Here is a 22,162-nt window from a genome sequence, read left to right as displayed (position 1 = left end):
AATGCCGGACACCTTTAGGGATTCAGAAAAAACATTCTCAGATATTGCTATATATGCATCGGTTTCGAATTGTGTCTTCGGTCAATAGTTGGGTTGCCCCGCTCCTGCACTTGCTTCCTACATTCCGTTTTGTTCGGCTAGGCGTGCAAAGGGAGAACCACTGCGATTGTGCTTCCAGCTCACACGGTTAAACACCTCAGTGGAGAAAGCCGAAAACCGACTTTCACAATAAGCGTAAACTGGTCAGCGATCCGATGACTATGTTAAATGATGAGCCGTTCATAACATTGGCCGAAGTGTTTACGGCTTGACCCCGACTGTCGCCAAACACTACCGGGGGCTATTAACTGGCCTCCCAAACTAAATCCTCAATATTTTGCTCTTACATTAGAGCTGAGGTTTAATGATCATGCTTAGCATGACAACCCAAAGAAAGAAACCGATAGCGGGACTACTTTGTTTGAAAGACATTTCTTCTGTTAAACAGTAATATAACTCTCTGCGTACCTTTGTTTATAAAACCGTATGGCCAGATTGCCTTGTTTGTTGTAAATCTTTGCCCTCATAAAGGCTTTATAAAGTAGGACAAACACTCCTCGGCTACTGACCGAGGAGGTGGAAGTCGATGGTCGGTCAACAAAGTTTTGTACAATGCGGATCCGAGCATTAATGACGTAAAGTACTTGGATACATAGAGTCATTACACATAATTTATGATTTTACTATGGATATTGATCCTTAATTCGGCCACCCGTGCCCGCATTAAGGCTCGGGGGCTACTGGGCTTCGGGCTTATTATTTAATTAAAGGGGCACATTGATCCCCTGATCTGGTGTTACCACCTGACCAATGTCTCGGGGGCTACTGCATTGCTTGTCCAATGCAGAAAAGTTTATGTGCAATATAGTTTCCGAGGAGATTTTGATCCTCAGGTTGGTCGGCCGCACCCAACCTGAGTCTCGAAGACTGAGCACGCCGCTTTTAGTGTCCCGAAGTATTCTGCCGAGTTTGGACTTGATCCTCAGGCCGATTTTGCAAATCAACCTGAGTCTCAGCGGCTACTGGGATAAGCGGTCTTACGTCATCCTTCAGGTGCATCTCAGGTTTTAGACCGATACACACCTTGAGGGCTACTGGCTATATATCTCGGCAGAGAATAAATTGCACCAATAAAAAATATTCACAAAAATCGGCCCACATTCGGGGTGGTGCACAACCTAGGAAGCAGCCCGGCATAAAGCTCGGGCGCTAGTGTCTGGCTCCATAGAGGGCATTTCCAGCATTAAGCTCGGCTAAACTCCTTCAAACTTCTTTGAACCAAGGTGATTTACGACACCTCGGATATAGTCCGGCGTTGGAGCTCGGATACAGTCCGGCGTTGGAGCTCGGATATACAGTCCGGCGTTGGAGCTCGGATACATAGTCCGACGTTGGAGCTCGGATACATTCCGGCATTAGAGCTGGGAAGCGGTCCGGCGTTGGTGCTCGGTTGCAAAAGATACCTCGAATGCAGTCCGGCGTTGGAGCTCGGACGCAAGAGGACGCTGCCACCCGGGAACAACTTCAAACCCGAGGTGTGGCATAAAAATAACAAGGCATTGGTAAAGGCCGAAAACTTAAAGGGGATCCTCGGATACCCGACGTGTAAACTCGTCGAATGCATTTCGGCGATCCTCAAGATCGAAGATAAAGAAGATTTGTTGAACCAGTTTTCAAGACCGACGACCGAAGATGAAGAACAATTCGGAATAATCGAGGAGCGTCCCTAACTTGAAGACCGGTTCAGGGGGCTACTGACGGTGTCCTGGACTAGGGGGTACTCACCACGTCGTCTCCCGATCTATTAGATTGGGCCGAGGCCCCCCATGGCCGTATACTCATGGGTCAGTTCGGACAGCTGCCGCATACATGGAAGATTCCACAAAGACTTGGCGATCAAGACAAGGACTTCTCCCCACCGGCGTATTTGGCTAGGACTCTTGTTAACCTAGGCCTCTGGTGCATTATATAAACCAGGGCCAGGCTAGTCGATAGAACATACAGAACAACAATCATACCATAGGCTAGCTTCTAGGGTTTAGCCTCTCTGATCTCGTGGTAGATCTACTCTTGTACTACCCATATCATCAATATTAATCAAGCAGGACGTAGGGTTTTACCTCCATCAAGAGGGCCCGAACCTGTGTAAAACATCGTGTCCCCTGCCTCCTGTTACCATCCGCCTAGACGCACAGTTCGGGACCCCCTACTCAAGATCCGCCGGTTTTGACACCGACAAAGATGCTCTCTCCCATTTATTATTTGATTTAGTTGTCGATGCTTCGGCCATTATTACGGAAAAACTAAGCAAAATGACTTTGTAAATGGAGTTCTTCAGAGAATTTCCACAAAGGAGTTAATATGTCAATATGTCGCAATATGTTGATGACACATTTTTTTTCTTCTACAAGATGATGAAAACAACACTAAAAACATAAAATTCATTTTGAGTGCTTTTGAAAAAATGTCTACATCGGAGTAGGATATACTGCTAGACCAGAGTAAAGTACATGCCTAGATCGGAGTAGGATATACAGCTACACTGGAGTAAAGTCCATGCCTAGATCGGAGTAGCATATACGGCTAGAATAAAACCACTTCGATCAAACTAATGAGCAACTAGGAAGGCTATAGGCCTTAGACCGGGGATAGTTCTGCTGTTTAAATTCCAAGCGTCGTGTTTGGCTGCGCTGATTAACTGTGAAAGACCGACCCTATTAAGCCAAATGGCGAACTGGTCAATAGATGGATGGATAGGCCATACCCTCTGGTCTGGGGACGTGATTTCACTCCAAAATAACTCACTTTGACTAGAAAAAGTATGCTAACATTTTAATCGAGCAAAACTACAAACAAATTCAAAACCAAAGTTCCGCTATATATATATGAGTTACTATATTTCTCGCAATAATTTAGTGCGTATATATCTTTCTGGTCATGACAGTTTTTTTAGAAAAGGGGGATGACCCCCGGCCTCTGCATCTGGGAGATGCATGCGGTAACTTTATTGATTATTCTCGAGAACCTTACAAAGTATTACAACAATATGCCTGAATCCGCCATCTTGACATCATATGCCACTACTCCTATCCATATGATGAAGGGGCGCTAAATGGGTCAAATACCCAGTCCACTCACCTAAGCCTATTATCAAAAGTCAGAAGCCCCAGCCAAGCCACATACCGGGTCTGGGGCATAAACTGGTCTGACGCACTCATATGTGTCGTCGCCGCCATTTTCCACTGGTCCGTCTTCAGAGCAGATATTGAGGCTTCTACCTTGTCAGGCCACTCTGCCATCGACGCCACCATGACACCAGACAACAACCTCCTCCTGTGCGAGTCCATCACCGCGCATCGGGTGCTGAGTCTCCACTGCACCACGCCGTCGAGATCTGCCGTCATCAATGTGTAGGATGAAGCACCGCTCCACCAAAAAATCTGCCCACTGGTCCCTCGATCCCGTGTACGCCTCCAAGAATGACGCCCCCAAGGAGGAAACGACACCAACGCGCCGCCGGAGGTAGCGGATAGAGGTCTCGAGCTTCTCCACGGCGATGCCTTCAAGAAGGTAATGACACAAAAGAGTGCCGCCAACGCCGGTCTTGGCATCAAGCCGAGAACTAGGTTTTCACCCGGATCCGCTCGAGGAACCTCCATCAAGCATCATGTGCACGGGTCGCCGCTGATCTGAGCCGCCGCACATTGAGCAGGTCACACCGGCCAGATCAGATCTGTCCGGAGGGCAAACCACACATGGCGCCGACCCAACCACCAGGCCCTCCATGCCGGCGCCACCGAACCGAGGTCAGATGGTCCATCGCCGCCGACCCGTCCGCCGCCGCCGAACGTAGCCAAGGTCGCTGCCTGAAGCAGGGCCAGCCGTCGCACCTGCCACCATCCGCCCTAGGCCGAGGCGGCCGCCACCGGAAGGCAGGCCCGCCACGCCACCAAGGCTAGATCGGCTGTGCCTCCACACACCGCGGGGCTCCGCACCGTCCCCATGGCGCAGGAGAGAGGAAAGGCCCCCGCCACCGCAGTCAGCCCCCGCGCTATAGGCCGGCGGCGTCCTTCGGCGGCGGCGGAGGGAGGGGTAGAAGGACGGGGAGCTCCCGGCGGCTAGGGTTGCGTCCCGGCCGTGTCGCCCGAGCGGGGGCGACGCGGGGGTGCGGGGTCCTCTCAAAAGTGTAGCTTTGTCCCTCTGGCCGTGACAGTTCAACTGTCCATATTTTTATCCACTTATTATTTATTAACAACACATTTGATAAAGTTTATTTGTGTCAGAGAAAACCGTGTTTGTATTTCAGTGTTGTCAGCACCTCGATCAGGGCAGGCCAGTAGATCAAACTAGAACAGCTAGACTGGCGCATTTTGGTGTTAATTAAAATTCCCAATGTCACCTTTGACAGTGTAGATTTGCTGCAATTCCAAAGTCAAATTAACTTCAAAGCTCTTGATTCTCTATCTAATAATAAATGACGGAGACTTTCATAATTCTCCATACGTCATGTGTTTATATTCGTTAATTTTTGTGTAAATCTTAAAGTTTGACGGCTGAGATTTAAAAGAAGGAAGATTTTTTTTGGCTAAACATAACGATTCACACGTTTCTTAGGCGAAGCACACCCTAGAGAAGGAGGGCTGCTCGAGCACGCCCATTCAATTCGGTTTTCTTTCCCTATAAGAATCGTGGAGGCACAAGGGGAATCGCCGGAGGGGTTCTACAAGGTTCTGTTCGCGAGGTTGGGGATGGACAACGTGGAGATCTCCTCCTGCTCAGCGTCTCCTCCAACCCTCACCATCTCCCTGGCGTCCGTCTCAGCACACAAGTTCTTCCGATGAAGACTTTGGTAGCGCCGCCAGCGATCTCGCCCAGAAGCCCAGCGCGCACCAAAGCCGTAGCCCCAACGGGTGGTGCAGGCGCATGCTTCCAGTCCAACGGCCGACGGGCTTGAAATTGGGCGCGCGGTGGCCATACTGGCGCCCAACAAGGAGGTACGCGAGGAGAGCGCGTGGGGTACGCGACGGGAGGCCCTGCACTAAACTCCGCGGACAAATTACTTGGCGTAAGAACTTCAGGCTTTGGTCGTACGGGTAGCAGCAGAAGCCCACATGTACGATGCTGCATCATTGGTTCGACGGATGCAATGGACGATGTATGAATTTGATTCCTTCTACAGATCCGGCTGCTGGCAAATTGCACCAGCCTGTCCCTCGACGGTTCAGTGGCACTCCAACATGGCACACTCTTCCTCGAGTTGAGACCCCCGGTGCGGGCGTGTGCCTCTAGCAGGAGTGTCTACAAGCGTCGGTTTTGCTCGATGCCTCGACACCATCGTTCGCAATCTGGAGGAGGGAGTTGGTAAGACCGAGGTGTGGCATGGCAAGAAGGTGGGGCGGAGGAGTACCTCGTTCTCGAGCGTGCAGCAGGCACTACCCAACGTCCGGTGCGTGCCAGTGGAATGAGCTGCTGCTCTCGGGGCTTTAGATGGAAGCATGAATTTTGCCATCTGTTAACCTGAATGCCGAGTTGCTGACTTGCCTGAATGATTTATTTTGGAGCTTCAACAAAACCTACAAATTGAGATGAATATTCAGAGATATAAGTGATACAAACTGCCAATTATTGGGAAGAGCAGATTTTCGTACTGAGGATTGTCGTACCAGATGTGGAATTAGAAAGAGCAGATTTTCTAGAAGTTACAGCCATGCAAGACAAGTCATGGCACAAGAAGCCAACGGTGGAGGGAGAATCACGGTTTGCAGAAAGGAGGCCATGGAGTGAGACCTTGCCGGCAGAAGGCCAGTTGCAGCTGATGGAGGGCCCATGGCAGCGGTCAGAATCCAATCGCTGCTGACCTGAACGACCGATACTCGTCGGCGAAAGGCAGTGGCTAATCTCCGGTGGATGTCTAGAAGGTATTCGCAGCGATCCAGATGATCGAAGACGGACCCTATCAGCTCATAAACGCACCAAGATTAGAGGATTTATTCACCTAGATGGTGAATAAAAGAGAGGGGGTTATCTACTAATTGGTGTTCAAGTGGCTTGCTAGAGACTCATCTCTGATCCATGTTGTTCGTCTGATCTCTGATGGTCCACGACAGAAATTTTCTGATCTTCATGGAAAACCAGTTTTGCTGGACACTACGCCACTGATATATGTGCACAGTACCGGTTGCAGCTGATAGTATGATTGGTACTCAATTTGACAGGTAAAGTGCTAATGCACAACTGAGATGGATGCTACTGAATGCTTGCCTCAGCCATATCTGCCTCTCCAAACTGAATATTTTGAAATATTGAAAAAGCTTATTGAGACCATTGATAGTGCTTCTCTACTACTCGAAGGTAATAGATGGCGTTGCCTCGGCCATGTCTGCCTCTCATAACTGAATGTTATGTCTGAAAATATCCAAAAAAAACTTATTGAGACTATTGATAGTGCTTCTCTACTACTGGAAAAGGATAATGAATAATCAATAGCCAATAATGTGATTATTTTCCATTTGAATCCACTACCCTTTTTTTGATGGATTTGTTAGCATCAAACTTTCCCGTCTTTGTAGAGTCATGTTGTGTTGTTTTTTCTTCAGTTGAACACATTGAATACTGTCTAGAATGCAAGCAATTAGGACATGCTTCATACAGTACTTGGGGATGGTAAAAACCATACGGAGTGTTACTGTGTAAGTTTTTCTGCCTTACATAAGTGCTACTTATCTAATCTCTACTATTGAGTGAAAGGTCATCAATCCATGTATTGATTACTATGATTAACCAATTTAATATTTTTCTTGAGTAATGTTAATTACTGTCATAGATGGACGCATCGAGATTGTTAGGGAGAAGAGTTCATCGGTTTATTGCATGGAGAGAGCAGTAGCGTTGTCCATCTTTTTGTTCTCAAGGTGGTGATGTGATATAATTTTTGTTTTATCTGGGTGTGATATAATTGCTAAAATTTATTCGTTCCAAAGAATGGTGGCCTTTTGAATTTGTAATTTAGAAAAGGTTGAATCCCTAAAATATGTGCATCCCCGTTGCAACACACGGCCCTTTTCCCTAGTAACCACTCATAGATCATTGACTAATTTGCTTTAGGTTGCACATCTCAATTGTTCAATAAATTTTAGGGTACAGTGGTGGGCGTTAATTAGGAGTTTGGAATGGATAGATTAGGAAATTAGATGGTTATTTTCCCATCTTTTAATCTATTTGGTGTTCTACACCATAATAGCTTGAGGTTTTGCTCCTAGTTTGTACGTTGGAGATGAAAACAAAATAAGTACAATATTTATCCAAGTTATTTTTTTTCTTCTGAAAGGAGGGCGAAACCTATTGATTGATGCACTACAAACTGATTAATGTCATTGATTGGTTACTCGGTTTGCATTTGAATATGAATACAATTTTGTTTTCCTATGTAAGTTGGAACTGGAATTTGGTTCTGCAGTTTGACCACTTCTCAAAGAAATTGACTATCGACATGGTTAGCACAGATTGAGATCTACCAGTCAATTTCATACCAGTTGTTCACTATATCTGCTGTAACAATGAAGAGTTTATGCATGAGTTCCAGATTAGAATAAATTGATTCATTGTTGTTGATATATCAATGTATCACTTCCATCAGATAGGTGTTTGGTAGCATTGGCTAGAACATGCACTTCTACAGTTGTTACTTTGCAGTTTGCACTAGCTCCCTCTGTGCACAACACCTTATTTTATATTATGAAGTTTGTAATGAAGTAGAATTCTAAAATATGAAAGATACTAGCAAGCAAGATTATCTTCTGTGTACAAATCTTTTATTTTTCTGTATTATATTTTTTACACTATTGTGCAGTACCGTATCAGTAGAATATTTATAACTTAATTTGTTGGGTTTCTACATATTTCCTTGCTGGTGAGAAGGTTTAGGCGCGCGCTCTTGGAGAAGACGGCGGAGATGGATGCACCGAGGCAGGAGAGCACCTTCATCGGCCCTACTCTGTGACCTCGCAGCGGAGGCTAGCCTGGTGGAATCGCCTCTGTGAAGCGCCGCGCGGGACTCGGCGGCGGAATGTCTGAGCGACAGGAGGCACTCCTGGAAGCCCTGGTGTGTGTCTGCGAGGAGCAGGAAGGCGTCAAGGAGGCGGTCGCTGGCGTCGCAGGTAGCGTGGCGGGACTCTGGGAGGACAATGAGGTCGGCGAGGGCCGCGTGGAGCGCGTGTCCTGCTGGATCCAGGTGCGGATGGTGGCGATGTAGGCGTGGAGGTTGGCGAGGAGCGGGTGGGAGGAGGTGTCGCATGGCAGGCTGACAGAACGGACCTGGCGGTACTTGGAGAAGGACCTCGCTGGGGTGAGAGGGAAAGAGATGGAGCGGCCCAAGCTGAGAGCCATTTCGAAAGGAAGGTAGGTGCTTCTTCTTGCGCTTGTTGCTAGATGTGTGAGATGACATGCGCTTGTCTCCTGCCTTACATGTCATCTCACACATCTTTTTTTTTGAAATGTGATATATGTGCGTGGGGGACATGATCCGCTAGGCCGAGAGGTTGGCGGTGCTTCTGTGCTGCGTTGCCCGCCTTAAGTCAAACTCAAAGCTCGACGCAAGGCCATGGCATGCAGGATAGGTGTGGCTTAGGTGTCATCTCCGGAACCGACTAGCCAGCAGTGTGTTGAACATAGACAGCGTCAAGATGATCTGTGCTATGACGCACTGCTGGCCGGCCGGACATAGAATGATTGAAGTACTCATTGTGATCTACCGCTGGATGGATGACCAGGTCAGGTCATCAGCAACGCGCAGTAGGTGGTGGTGTGCGTTCGTGTAAACTGTGCCATATCTCTAGCCCTAGCCAGTCGCCAGCTTGCTACGACGCATATTTTTTTAGCAAATATTCGATCGCAGCGATCCATCTTGGGTGGCCGCCAAGACAGCCAGGATCGCACATGCTGGCACGATTATTTTTCTGTGTAGGCACGTCAATCAAGACTGAGAACAATCGATGAGATGATGAGACATCCGCAACAATCGGATCCGAGAGTGCGTGTGGTTTTGTCCCTTCGCATTGCAAGTTGGGGGACATGAGAGATTCCAAATGTGCATGTAGCAGCAGCCTAGATAGCAGCAGCTACCTCTTGGTGCCCTCCATCCATCCCCATGTGTCCACATGTACGTGACACTAGCTGCTGCTCGCTCTTCGGTGGTTGAATGGCTAACTAAGAGCATCTAGAGCCGCATATGACAAATATGACCCTTTAAACGCGTACGGATGTGTTCACGGATAGTTATCGGACACTCCTCAAATAGCGTCGTCCATATACATGTATCTCATACCCTTATTTTCTGTGAGAAATGTTTCTCATATCCAATCCGCTATATCCATACAAATCATGCAACGTCGATCAAACTATGTAGATCAGCAAACGGACATAGAAACGGACATAGGCAAGCACAATACTTTCACCAAAAGATCACGATCCGATGTTTAAAGGACCACCAAAGTTCACATAAATGACGGACAACTTGAAACTACATCTAAAACTTGAAATTAAACTGAAGAAAAGCGGATCTTCACCACTTCCGGTCGCCGGTGCAGCTGTAGCCGTCGGCGGTTGGTGGAGGATCGTCCGAGTTGTCGGACGAGGAGCCGCTGCCATCGTCATCGTCGGAGGAGGAGACGATGATGAGGCCCTTGAGGCGCCGGACGGCCCGGTCTTGCTAGCACTTGAGCTTCGCCAGCCGAGCCGCCTCCGTCGCCTTCTCCTTGGCCTCGCGCTCGGACTGCTCGACAGCTAGCCGGAGAGCCTTGTCGTTCTTTAGGCAGAGCAGCCGAGCGCCCGTCTCCGCCGTTGTAAGCGATCGGCAGTAGACCCACACTAGGAGCCACTCGTCGCCGTCGGGCTCCGCCGGTAACCCGCGGCGGCGGCGGCAGAGCTCTCTGTCGCGTCCCTCTCCCTTGCCCGCTACCTCTCGTGGCGGGCGGCGCGCGCCTCCGACTCTGGCGGGCGCATCCGGGCCGACGGGGCGGGCGCGTCCGGGCCGACGGGGCGGTCACAAGTACCTACCGGTGCCCGCGTGGGGGAGTAGCAGCCGGCAGGTGGAGTGGACGGCGTGGGGGAGGCGCGGACTGCACAGCCCGCGCGGAGCCAAGCTTGGGCCGAGAGGATCCAACGCCGGCTTCCTCGCTGCGCCTACGAGGGAGAGGTTGGAGAGGCGAGGCGCCCGATCTGGAAATGCCACCCGTGTCCACCTTGGACCTTTCGAGGGCAATGTGGAGGGCCAACTCGTCGGCGGCGGCGGCGGACGAGCGGCTGCCGGCGCTCGACATGGTCGCCGCACTCACCGGAGTCGTCGGAGTCATCGGAGTGGATCAAATTGGAGAAATCGGAGGGAAGAAGAAGAGACGGATCGAGAGTGGAGTGAGGTAGGGTTTTCGGATTGAAGATATTTATGGAGATGGAGTGGGGTCAGGATGGGCCGGGCTGATGTGTCGGACGCACCCGGGCAGCCCTGGATATAAGGAGTGCCGGACAGTCTGGACGTTTGAGGGTCTTTTGAGGCGTCCGGCTGGGTCAGATTTTCGTGACTAGCAATGGCCGGCCCGGCCGACTGTAGATGCTCTAAGCCACTCAATGCGAAGAAACAGTAGGTGCACATGGGGTCAAACGGATGACAGCTCGATCTAAATGCAAAACTGGACATTGCACTGGGACTCCAACCTGTACGTGCGCATCATGTCGTGGAATCGCTTAAGTTCTCCACTGCAATTATATGCGTGATTGTTATAATTTAATAATAGCTACTGATAATAATTTGCGCACGAATGGGTTGTCGTCGTCTTCCTTTACAATTTGTACTAGCTACGTACCGGTCGTTTAGTAGCATAGCTAGCGGCCACTCAAATGTACTCCCTCTGTAAACAAATATAAGAGTGTTTAGATCACTAAAATAGTGATCTAACTGCTCTTATATTTCTTTATGGAGGGAGTATCAATCAGTTTGTTTGTGCAGGCACACGTGCATCTATTGTTTTACCGGGTTCAACCAATATATATCCAGGTCGATCAACGGATTTCCTTGCTAAGACTTGCCTACAGAATGATTTAACTGAAGAAAATTGCGGGTCTGTCGGCCAATATGCCTGCATGCTCTGCTAAGCCAATATTCCAAATGAACTAATGGTGCTTGTTTGGTATGCGCTTTTTCTTTAAAAAGGGAAATATATTAGATATCAAGCGCTTGTTTGGTATGCGCTTGAGTGCTCTGGAGCATCGTATGTGGAGCTAGCTACCTAACGACTAGATATCACTAAGACATTTGATTCCATACAACTTATTTACACGCGCTGGTTTTCATAATTCAATGATATATTTCTTCTGCTGTTGAAATGAGCGCAAGTGAGATTAATACAAGCAAATCTACAGCATCAAAGTTAGTTTTAGCCAATCTTTGGTTTTAGATTGAGACCCGTTCGACCAAATGTATGTAACTAGTGACTCATTAAACTGAAGGGACTAAAAACACACTCTACTCATTAAATAGATCAATACATGTAGTTTTTACAGGTAGTTGGAATAAACTAGATTTTAGTTTTTTTTTTTGCGGGGAAACTAGATTTTAGTTTTAGCCTGAATTGTTTGCACGGAGACATAACCAGTAAAATTTGACCAATCAAGCTGACATGGCGAGAAATGACTCTGGAGTGTGGACAATCGAGATTAGTCTATCTTGGATATTAAATGCTACTGAGAGATGAGATGAGAAATCTAGAATTCTAGACGAAAATTAAATTAGCTGTAAGTTATTTGTTCTTTTTTTGAGTTAAACTTAGCAACAAGTTCATGGAGATAGATTATTTCAAAAAAAATCATGGAGATAGTGATATGGACTTCTCTCACCTGCAAATTGTAATTAACCAGAAGACTTGCATACGGTAGCAGAGATTCCATGAACCATCTCCAAATCAAGGATAGAAGATAAAGAAACAAAGGAGACCTAGCCATGGATGCATTAAGATAAACTACTTTGGGTCCAGCAGGACAATGATCATGTCCTTTATAAGTGGGGGCATTCCAGCACAGAAGATGAAACACTCCATCACCACATGATCAATTGTTAAGTTTGAATGGATTTCTTGTGTTTGGATCAGTGTTTGAAGTATATATGAGATTTGTATGGACGGCATATATATCAAGATATCCTAGCTTTTACTTTGCTTCAATTACCAAAATGAACAACGGCAGGCATACTTCACTCCAAGTCTGATCGTTAGCTACTCATCTCAAACAATCCGTTTAAAGGAAATTGCATATTGCTATTGTCCAGCGAACTTGCATAGGGATTAAGGAACTCATACCGTTGGAACTACAGTACGCTTGCAATGAACTTACAAACATTGGCAAGAGACAAAGACGAAATGACAACAACTTTTCTTCGACTACTTTTAATAAAAGGGATTTCTCTCCCAGTTTAATCAAGGAAATAACTAGAATTATGCACAGAGTTCCAAAAAGTATAGCATGTAAAGAAGTAGCAACATCCTGGAGGATACAAAGATAGCAATATGGAACATCCACCCAAAAAGACATCTTGCCGGAAACTTAACTATATGAAACATCCGCCCACAAGGACACATGCTACCCCGTAGCCAGCAAGGGAGAAACGAAACTGAAGATATAGCAATTCCTCGCAAACAAGACAATGCCATTGTTAAACACCTCGGCTGCTGCGTCCAAGAGTCCTCTAGATCTAGGTCCAGGAGCCATCATTCCCTTTTCCTTCTGCAATGACAAACACTGTAAGCAAGAGAAGTGAAAATATAGCCCCAATACGATGAACTAGCATTATTATGAAGAAGTCTTACTTTGCCGGTAGCACGCCAAGGATCATATCCTTCATAAGAGGGGGTGGCAGCTCCTGCACAAGTGATCAAAGCCGTCCGTGTCAACCACCGCCCTCAGGTTGTCCGGACACCGGAGGAACTCGCGGCACGCCTTCTTCAGTCCATGACAACTGTGCTGCCTGGCAAGCGCCAGGATGCTCGTTACCGTACCCACACCGATGTGCTCGCAGAGCTTCTTCTCGCACATCAACCTCAGCCTATGGATATTGTACCTGTCCGCCGCCACGAGCAGGTGCTGCAGCAACACCATGTCCTCGTCATTGGTCTCCTCCTTCACTGCGCACAACGTGTCACCGTAGATGAACCCTAGCATTGCCTTGAACACCGTCGCGTCCATGTCGTCTATCTGCACGACCGACGACGAGGTGCCTGCATTGGACCGAAGAGTGACGCCCTGAAGACAGTAGAGTGGGCTGCCAGGACAGAGCGGTGAGCAGCGATCGTCTTGCCACCAACATAGAAGACCACGTATGTGCCCTGCCCGGCCATGAGAAGGTCAGCAAAGTTCTGTTGCATGTCGGATGGTGGCACCGCAACAAATCGAGAAGTGCCGCATGTTGGATTTAGGACCACGATGTCGCACCGGATGGTGAAACTGTCGTCCTTCAGGTGTTTCTCCAAGGCCTCTCTTTTCATGACCTTGACCTTACAAGTTCGGAAATCGAATATTTCACTGTCGTGGATACATGTCGGATCTTGCTTGTCGGTCTCGTCAACGAAACTGAACTCGAACTGCGCCATCACAGGCTCTTCAGTGCTCTCGATGAGGGTAAGAACAAGTGTGACGATGCGAACATTGTCCCCACTTTTTGCGAAGAAGTGGATGCGCCACCGTTGGCCGCCGATGATGAAGGAGTGAGACCCGATGGGTACGTGGTTTATTGAGTAACCCTGGACGACAAGCAAGTGGTATCCACTGGCTGCGCGGACGTTGAAGATGGGACAGGTGTCAGATCCCAGGAGCTTGCTGCTGGCGATGGCAGATGGCAGATATGCCCGCGAAGCACATGGTGGATTTACCTGCAAGTCAGTAAACCTCCTGTGTTCTTCAGAAAAGAAAAACCTCATCAAGAACGGAAGGGCGTACGCAAACCATGGCTATACCTACACTTACGCCGGAAGTTCAACCACACTGGCGTCTTATACAGAGATGATGAAATCATACGAGGACATGTGCCACAATGGCATAGTACTCAACGCGGTTGTCCACGAGCCTTGAATCAAGTTGAGATGCTCACCTATGGATGCATGCTGGTGAGAATTCCACATTGTGGCTGTAGTTTAGTGGTGAGAATTCCACGTTGTGGCCGTGGAGACCTGGGCTCGAATCCCAGCAGCCACACTAATTTTCCTTTTCTTTTTTTCTTCATCGAGCTAGGGTAGTCCCTGCTTTCCACTTGACCATCTAATAGGCGCCATGAGTGGAGAGCACATTGATTTAGATTGCTTAGGTATTTTTGTCGTGCTATGAGGTGTTCGGCTCGGTTGGACGCGGCCTATTCTGCTCCGTGTCCGTCCTCTTCACCATTGTTTGGCTTCAGTTTAGGCAAGGCAAGTTGTGTGCCGATGTTGTGTTGGTGGATGTGGGTGTTAACCTCTCGATGTAGCACTTTGCTGAAAGGCATTGTATCGATCATTTTGGCTACTCCTTCTATGAATATATGATACGCATGATCGTGCATATTTTAAAAAAGAATAGCCAATGGATGCATGCAGGAGACCAAATTGCACTTGATAAACCAAATGCATGCAACGTGGCCATGACCAACCTAGCTAAAACATGACACATGCAAGTACTCCCTTAGTCCCAAAATAACTGTCTTTAATTTAAATTTGCACTAAATCAAAAAATAAAAGACACACAAACACAATTGTGCAGCATGTGTTTCACAGGTTACGGCCCATCGAATGTCTCTTGGGGGAGCTGGTACACGTAGATGTGGGCATGCTGTAGATGCTCACCACGTAGTGACATGGAGGTTGGGGGAGGAGGTACGAAGGAAAAGAGATATCATTTGGCTCATATGATAAAAATGTTTTTACATTGAATCTGAGTTAATGTTTACTCCCCTTAGAAATATCGAGGACAAGAATTAATTCTCTACGGGAACATCGTAGAATTTCTATAGATTTCATATAAATGGAAGAAGCCTAAACTCCCATGATAACAAGACAAGCATACAGTGGCAAAGAAAATCACACACCCATACCGAAAAGAACATAAAATCACACACATGAATTAATACAGATGTCACTGAAATCTCATTAACAGAAACAGTAGTTATTTTGATCTGACTTTAGGTTAGTTTTTGCCAAGTTTAAGTTTAAATTTAGCTTCATTTAATTGTGATCCTAAATTCTGAGATGAGGAGCATATTAGTATCCACTAAATTTTCGAAACATCCTTTGCAATTATGAGGCCGAGGCTTGGCCCACAGGCAAGTCCAGTGGGCAGGCTTCAACAAGCTGAAGCCTGCCCTCCAGAAAAAGCAAAAAAAAAATTACTACTAGTTTGCATCGGCCCGACCCAACTTCTCCACCGCCTAGGCAAGAGCCCATGAGGAAACCTAGCGACCAGTTCTGTATGCGCCGTTCCTTCCCCTCTCGTTCTTCCGTGCTCCTGGTTCGAGCGAACCTGACGCGCCGCCGCCTAACCACGTAGCGGCAGCCTCCGCTCATCCCATCCTCCGGCCATCCCCGCCTCGCCATCCGGCCGACGACGCGCCCACCTCTTGCAGGCGGCTCCACAATGTGCGCGGAGCGCATCCAGCAAGCAGCAACAGTCCATCCCGTAGCATCAAGCACGTCGGGCGTTGGCGACCTCACCGTTGGCTCTTGGCTGGAGAAGCGGAGGCGCCGGCAGCCAACGGCGCCACGGCCTGCTCCGAGGAGGTTGCGACCCATTGCTCGCTGCATCCAGTTGTTTAATTTCTAAATTGTTGGCTTCTGTTGATTTCTCTATTAGTTAGTCTAGTGTCAATTACAGTTTGTCTGCAAGTTCATGAACTGTTAATTTATTTAGTGCCAGTTACAATTTGTTTGCAGATTTGAAAATGAAGAGAAAGACTATGGATATGCATAGTTTTTTGCAAGCATTTCAAACCCTCCCCAAAGGCCTGCTCCAATCCCTACTGATGTCGAACCTGAACTTGACCCTACCAATGTGACTACAAACCCCCTCCGCTTAATTGCTGTGAGCACAATCCCCGCTGAACCCACACATGAACCAACAGATGAACCCCCAAATGTTGAGAGGAATCAGACCACAATTGATTAGAGTACAAACCAACCAACGCAACCTATACCAGAATTTCATTCAAGTCAAATTATTTCAGATCCAAGACTTAGAATACCATGGTTGCAGAAACTATCATGGTTGTGAATGTCATGATACCTCTAGACGGGGCCCGCTACATACCCCTTCCACATCACAAATTATCTTTAAATCAAACTTTGAACAAATTTAGGACATAACAAGTCACCGGGGTAAGTTGAACCTAGTGGTGGCTACACGGACTAACGAATTATTCTAATGAATCATAACTCATACAATACGTATGCTATGATTTTGACTATTCAGAGCCATTTAATGGTTGCAAAATACAATATAATTATTATAATAGAAAATTAAGTAAAAGAATAAGGGAAGTTCAAATGTCAAGTATATTAGTTTTCCCAATAAGATTATTATTATGTTTTCTATATAGGTTGAGTAGTGTCTTACACATACATATGTGTGCAAGTTATAATTATAAAAGAAACATTTTTAGTTTTTGTTGCTATCGTTGGCCTTGAACTTGATCATGACGGAATCATATATATTCGCCAAAGTTTAGTTTACTAGAATTATCATTAAATATCTCAATAGAAGATTCGAGAGTGACTATATGTCTGCCCTTAGAATGAATTAGTATGCAATTGTATGGACTGGTGATAATTTCAAATGGGTGTCCCAGGTCAACTTTTAGGGGGCGTGAATAGTCATGTAAGAGGACATGTGAATTAGAATGCGTAGGTTAGTATTATAATTTATTTATTAAATACGAGTTGCCAATATTTACAACACCCCCCTTCACCCACCCACCCACCCACACACACACACACACGCACGCACGCACGCACACACGCGCACACACACACACACACACACATTGACAAAGTCATTAAGGTCACCACATGCGACGTAAACGTCGCCTTATATTGAAAGGATGATATGCATTAACAATATAAACATGCCCTCGAATCTAGAGTTTGATCTCTGGTGGCCCGAAGGTACAAAACTACCTTCCTAACCATCAAACCAATCGATGACTTACTATAGTTGGTGCCAGAACATTTTGTTGCACCTGAAAAAACTTCCAAACAAAACATTTTGTTGTCATTAATAATTTTTCGATGCTCAGAACCCCTGAATTTGCACCAAAGAAAACTACTCCTCAATTTGAATAAAGTTAACGAATTTACAAAAAGTTCATAATTTTTAAAAAAATGTTCTGGTATTCCCGAATTTCTTAATAGATTTGGAAAATGTTCATGTATTCCAAAATAATGTTCAATTTTTTCAAAAAAATATTCATGAAATTGGAAAACTTATTGCGAATTTTGAATGTAAAAAGAAGGAAAAACCAGTGTACCAGCAGATTTAGAACAGGAAAATGAAAATACAGTCGGCAGAAGAGGATTCTAGTATGTTCCCAAACCAAAATTAACCACACGGCCTGAAGCGGCTATCTGCTGTGTGCGCTGGCCACGAGTAGTGCACTAAACAGGAAACACACGTGAATGACCTTGGTAATGTTGATGTGAATTTCCAATATGATGCACGGTGCGACAAATTTCTGGTGTATCGAACAGGCGCGAGAAGAGTGGGCAGACTCTTTAATGGTAGAAAATTTCTGATTTTAGGAATGTTCTGGAGGAATCTGCATGATTTTGAGTCATTATTTTCCTGTTGTTTCTTTACTGATTTTTCATTTTTTTATTTGGTTTTCTTCCTGGTTTTCCATTATTCATTTTCTTCTTTTCTTATCTGTTTTATTTTTTTATAAACTTCAAAATTGCAAAAAATGTTCAGTATATTCAAAAATTATACAGAATTTAAAAAATTGTTGGCTTTGTCAGAACAGTTTGGAATTTGAAAAATTGTTCGATTTTCTATAAAATGTTTACATTTTCAAAAAAAAATTGAAAATTGTTCATATTTTTTTCAAATATGTAAATTTATTTTAAAATGAGAAATTTATCAGAAATTTATAAAAACTTTTAGGAAATTCGAAAAAAAACTTTCAAAATTGATTTGTAGTTTCTTAAAAAAATTCGTTTTTTGAAAAATGTAAATGTTGGTTTTTATGGATAAAGTTAGCTTTTTATAAGAAAATAGTCATTTTTCAAGAATTGTTCATAATTACAAAATGTTTCGCGTTCTTCAAGTAATAGTATAAAATTAAAATGAAAAAACTTCAAGGTAAGCATGTTGATGACCTTTGCTACGTTGGCCCTCATCGTTACGTCTCCGGCTGCGAGGATGACTGTTGACACCGACAATGGGTTCCACGTGGACTTCTTGGCACAATCGGACTGCAAAACAACGCTGTGTTTTATATAGAAAGGAACGGGATCCAAGTTGGGACATCCGGGAGACTTAGGCTCTGTTCGGAATCCCTCCTCACCGCTCCGACTCCGTGGAGTCGTGGAGCTCAGTTTTTGCACCTCCCCGAAAATGAGCTAGCACCTGGTCCTCTCCGGAGCGGGAGTGGAGGGAGCGGAGAGGTGCCGAACGCGGCCTTAGTTGAAGACGACGTATACGTAGGAGATGCTTGCATTGATGGCGGGCACCATGCCAGCTATGGATGTCGCGGCATTGCCGGTGACCGCTCGGCCTGACGATGACGACGCTTAGTAGAATAGTGCGAACGAGAGAATATCTCGATTACAAATCGCTCAAGGGTAGTTTCATCACACTCTGTGGAACTGTGCATGCAGTAGTACCACCTCATTTCTCCCTAATATCTTCTAAATCATATCTTTATAAATTAGTTGTCTGCAGATGTGTGTGGGCCGGTGTGCCACTGAAGTTGTAGACTGCTACAAATCATAAACATGGCATGACTTATTGAAATGGCCCTTGGTACAACAATACCATAGATGACCATGCTGATCACGTTGCTTGCATGTTTCTGAAAGTAAAATATTTACCTCCAATTCAATTCAAATATACAAATCATTTATTTTCTTTTTCAGAGAGTTGTCTTTTTTCAATGATTTTTATCATTGAAAACTGCTGAGTTCCTAATTCTCAATTTGTTGTGTCCAACTTATATCAATGTGGCTGCTTGCCTGCATCGCAAATATGATAGAAGCATTTCTAATTGTTTACATAAGGTATATATCAATTAATTATACTCCCTCCGTATCAAAATATGAGATGTTTTTTTTACACTATCTTAGTGTCAAAAAACGCACTATTATATTTTGATACATAGGGAGTAGTTGTTATTTTAATAATATAAAAGGCTTTTATTTTAAGTACAAATATGTTCAACGGTATAAATTAGAGCTAAAGTGGTAGTTTTTTTGTCAAAGTTCGTAATGTGAACTTTTTTGCCATGGTTGGTTGAGTTGTGCTAGTTTTCGGTTAAATACTCTAGGATTTTTTATATATGGTGGCTTTGCTTCCTACTTCAGTGATAGCCAAGATTAAGGGTGGAGTTCGCTAGGTGGAAAGTGGCTGATAGTGTGACCACTTTAGGATGGTGTGCAGTTGTTTGTGATCGTCTGTGATTGCCACCAATGTAAATCTTTTCTGTAGACTCGATTCCTCTTTTCCCAATACAAAAGGTGCGCAAACACTAGTGCAGAACCGGGCAATAGCACCGGTTCGTAAGGGGCTTTAGTGCCGGTTCGGTAACCGGCACTAAATTGTAGGCACTAAAGCCCCCCCCCCCCCCCTTAGTACCGGTTTAGCATGAACCGGTGCTAAAGGGCAAACACGTGGCACGAGTCAGCTCCATGGGCGCGTAGGACATTAGTACCGGTTGGTAACACTAACCGGTACTAAATGTTTTGGTGTGTTTTGGTTTTATTTTTTATTTTTACTTTAATTTTGTGTTTTTAATTTAATTTAGTGATTGTTTTACATTATAATGAGTTGTTAAATCATTAGGTGATTAGTTTGACTGGATGCGTGTGGATCCTAGCTAAGTCATCAAGTATATGTCATATCCATATTATATATACTTGATCACCTACTTAAATGATCGAGGTAATATGGATATGGCATATATATACTTGATCACTTAGCTAGAATCCATCCAGTTGAAACTAATATGCAATTTCTTTCATAAATGATATAATAACTCATCATCATCATCATCATATTAATTAATATAAAAACTCTTGCATCATATATATCATCACCAACGGTTTTCATAGCAAAGATATCATCGAGTTCAACATGGTAATGATATTATAAGCATTCATAACACCACAAAAGCAAATCACTCTTTGAGATTAAGTTCAGGACGAAGAACACGGACATGAGAGGACAAATACTAAGAGCATGAACTAGCTAATTAATCACTCCTGCTGCTCTCTCTCGGGTAAAATAGCATAGAACATGTATAGCTTTGCTGATTCATCATATTGGAGCATGCAGATGAACCTATCTCCTAATCGTGGGTTGCGCTTCTGTTTGCTGCCCCCTAGTACTTCTCTGTGATCATTCACAATTTTCTTCCAGTCTTTTACTATTGAGCATTCCTCGCTATTAGAAATCCTGAATGCACTAAAGTGCATTGTAGGATATCTTGACCGTAAGCTAACAATATTCATGGTACCTTTAGTCTCGATCCAATTAGGCACAACATTCATCGGGAGTCCCTGTTGAAGAACATCGTATAGTAACATACTTAGCAATGAAGTTTAGCTTAAAAAAATAATATATGCAAAAGATGCACTGAGGAGAAATAGTAGAAATCTTACCATCTTTCCTAAATATATGTGACTGTAGTTCAGTACAAATACTATTGGTCGCACGTTTTGAGTACTAACATTTCTAAGTGCAGGAAAGAAATTTGTCTTGACAGCATCAAGATCCTCAAGCCATGAAACATAATGACTTGTCTCCTCGCAGTTTAGTTCAGCCCCGGGACAGTGGATGGTCTTGTCTATCAAGTGCCGGACATGTTTGCTTGATTGGAAGTAAGCTGTCAATATTAATTGAGATCTATTAATTATTCAACTGGTTCAAATAATCTCTTATCGAAGACATAAATATGGTTGAGAAACTCACATAATGATAGAGCTGGAGGCGTCTGCACATCGATCCAGATGTCTCTATTACCTTCAATATCATCTTCCGGACGAATATCAAAGGTGATAACCATATCAGGCTCAAATGCATAAGCCTTGCATAGTGCTTGCCAAGTTTTGCATTCAAAATAGGTGTATGTGTCTGCATTGTATAATTTGACGTTGAAGGTATAACCATGCTCGGTCTTCAAGGAAACTCTTTTTACCTTCATAGTTTCGTTAGGATTGAAACATATCTTATCCAAGACAAAAATTCTTGCATGGCAGGGGATACGCTAGTAGAATAGTGAAAAATTAAAATTAAAAGGTGAAGCAAAATGAAGCATAAGTCATGCTTAATTACAAAAAAAGACTTGTCATTGTGACTTACTGTATCCACTTCGAAGTTCTCATCCAGCTTGATGCTGAAGCGTCTATCATCAACTAGAAAATTTTTGGCCGCACAGGCCGCGCTGGTCTTCGCAGTATTCGCACATAATGAAATTGTGTTCGTCGTCAGACGACATTCCTATGTTCATAGGTGAAACATTAAACACTTATTAGTTCTATTAAGTCAACTAATTCTGTTAATTCAACTAGTTCAACTAAGCACTTACGAAGAATATACCTAAATAATTAAACTAATTCAACTAACTAGTTCAACTAATTAATTAGATAATGAAATCTCATATAACTAAATTAAATATATATGTAACATATAATTTATATCTAATATCTAACATATATGTTCATATATAGGTGAAACATTAAATACTTACTAGTTCTATTAATTCAACTAAATAAACTAGTTCTATTAATTCAACTAAATAAACTAGTTCTATTAATTTAACTAAGCATTTACTAAAAATAAACTAGTTCTATTAATTTCTTACTAAAATAAAGTAGGTAGTTCTATATAGTAATATTTTGATTAGATCATCAAA

General features: G+C 44.5%; 1 non-coding gene and 1 pseudogene across 1 annotated transcript; one reads left to right on the top strand and one right to left on the bottom strand.

Annotated features, from left to right (window-relative positions):
• Positions 1-12,886: 12,886 nt before the first annotated feature.
• LOC119334088 lies at positions 12,887-15,833 on the bottom strand (annotated as a pseudogene).
• Positions 14,200-14,271, top strand: TRNAH-GUG. The gene has a single exon. It is a non-coding gene; the product is annotated as a tRNA-His (tRNA).
• Positions 15,834-22,162: the final 6,329 nt, after the last annotated feature.

The sequence above is a fragment of the Triticum dicoccoides genome, chromosome 7A (assembly GCF_002162155.2).
Source record: "Triticum dicoccoides isolate Atlit2015 ecotype Zavitan chromosome 7A, WEW_v2.0, whole genome shotgun sequence".
Lineage (NCBI taxonomy): Eukaryota > Viridiplantae > Streptophyta > Magnoliopsida > Poales > Poaceae > Triticum > Triticum dicoccoides.
This window is presented reverse-complemented; position numbering and strand designations above follow the sequence as displayed.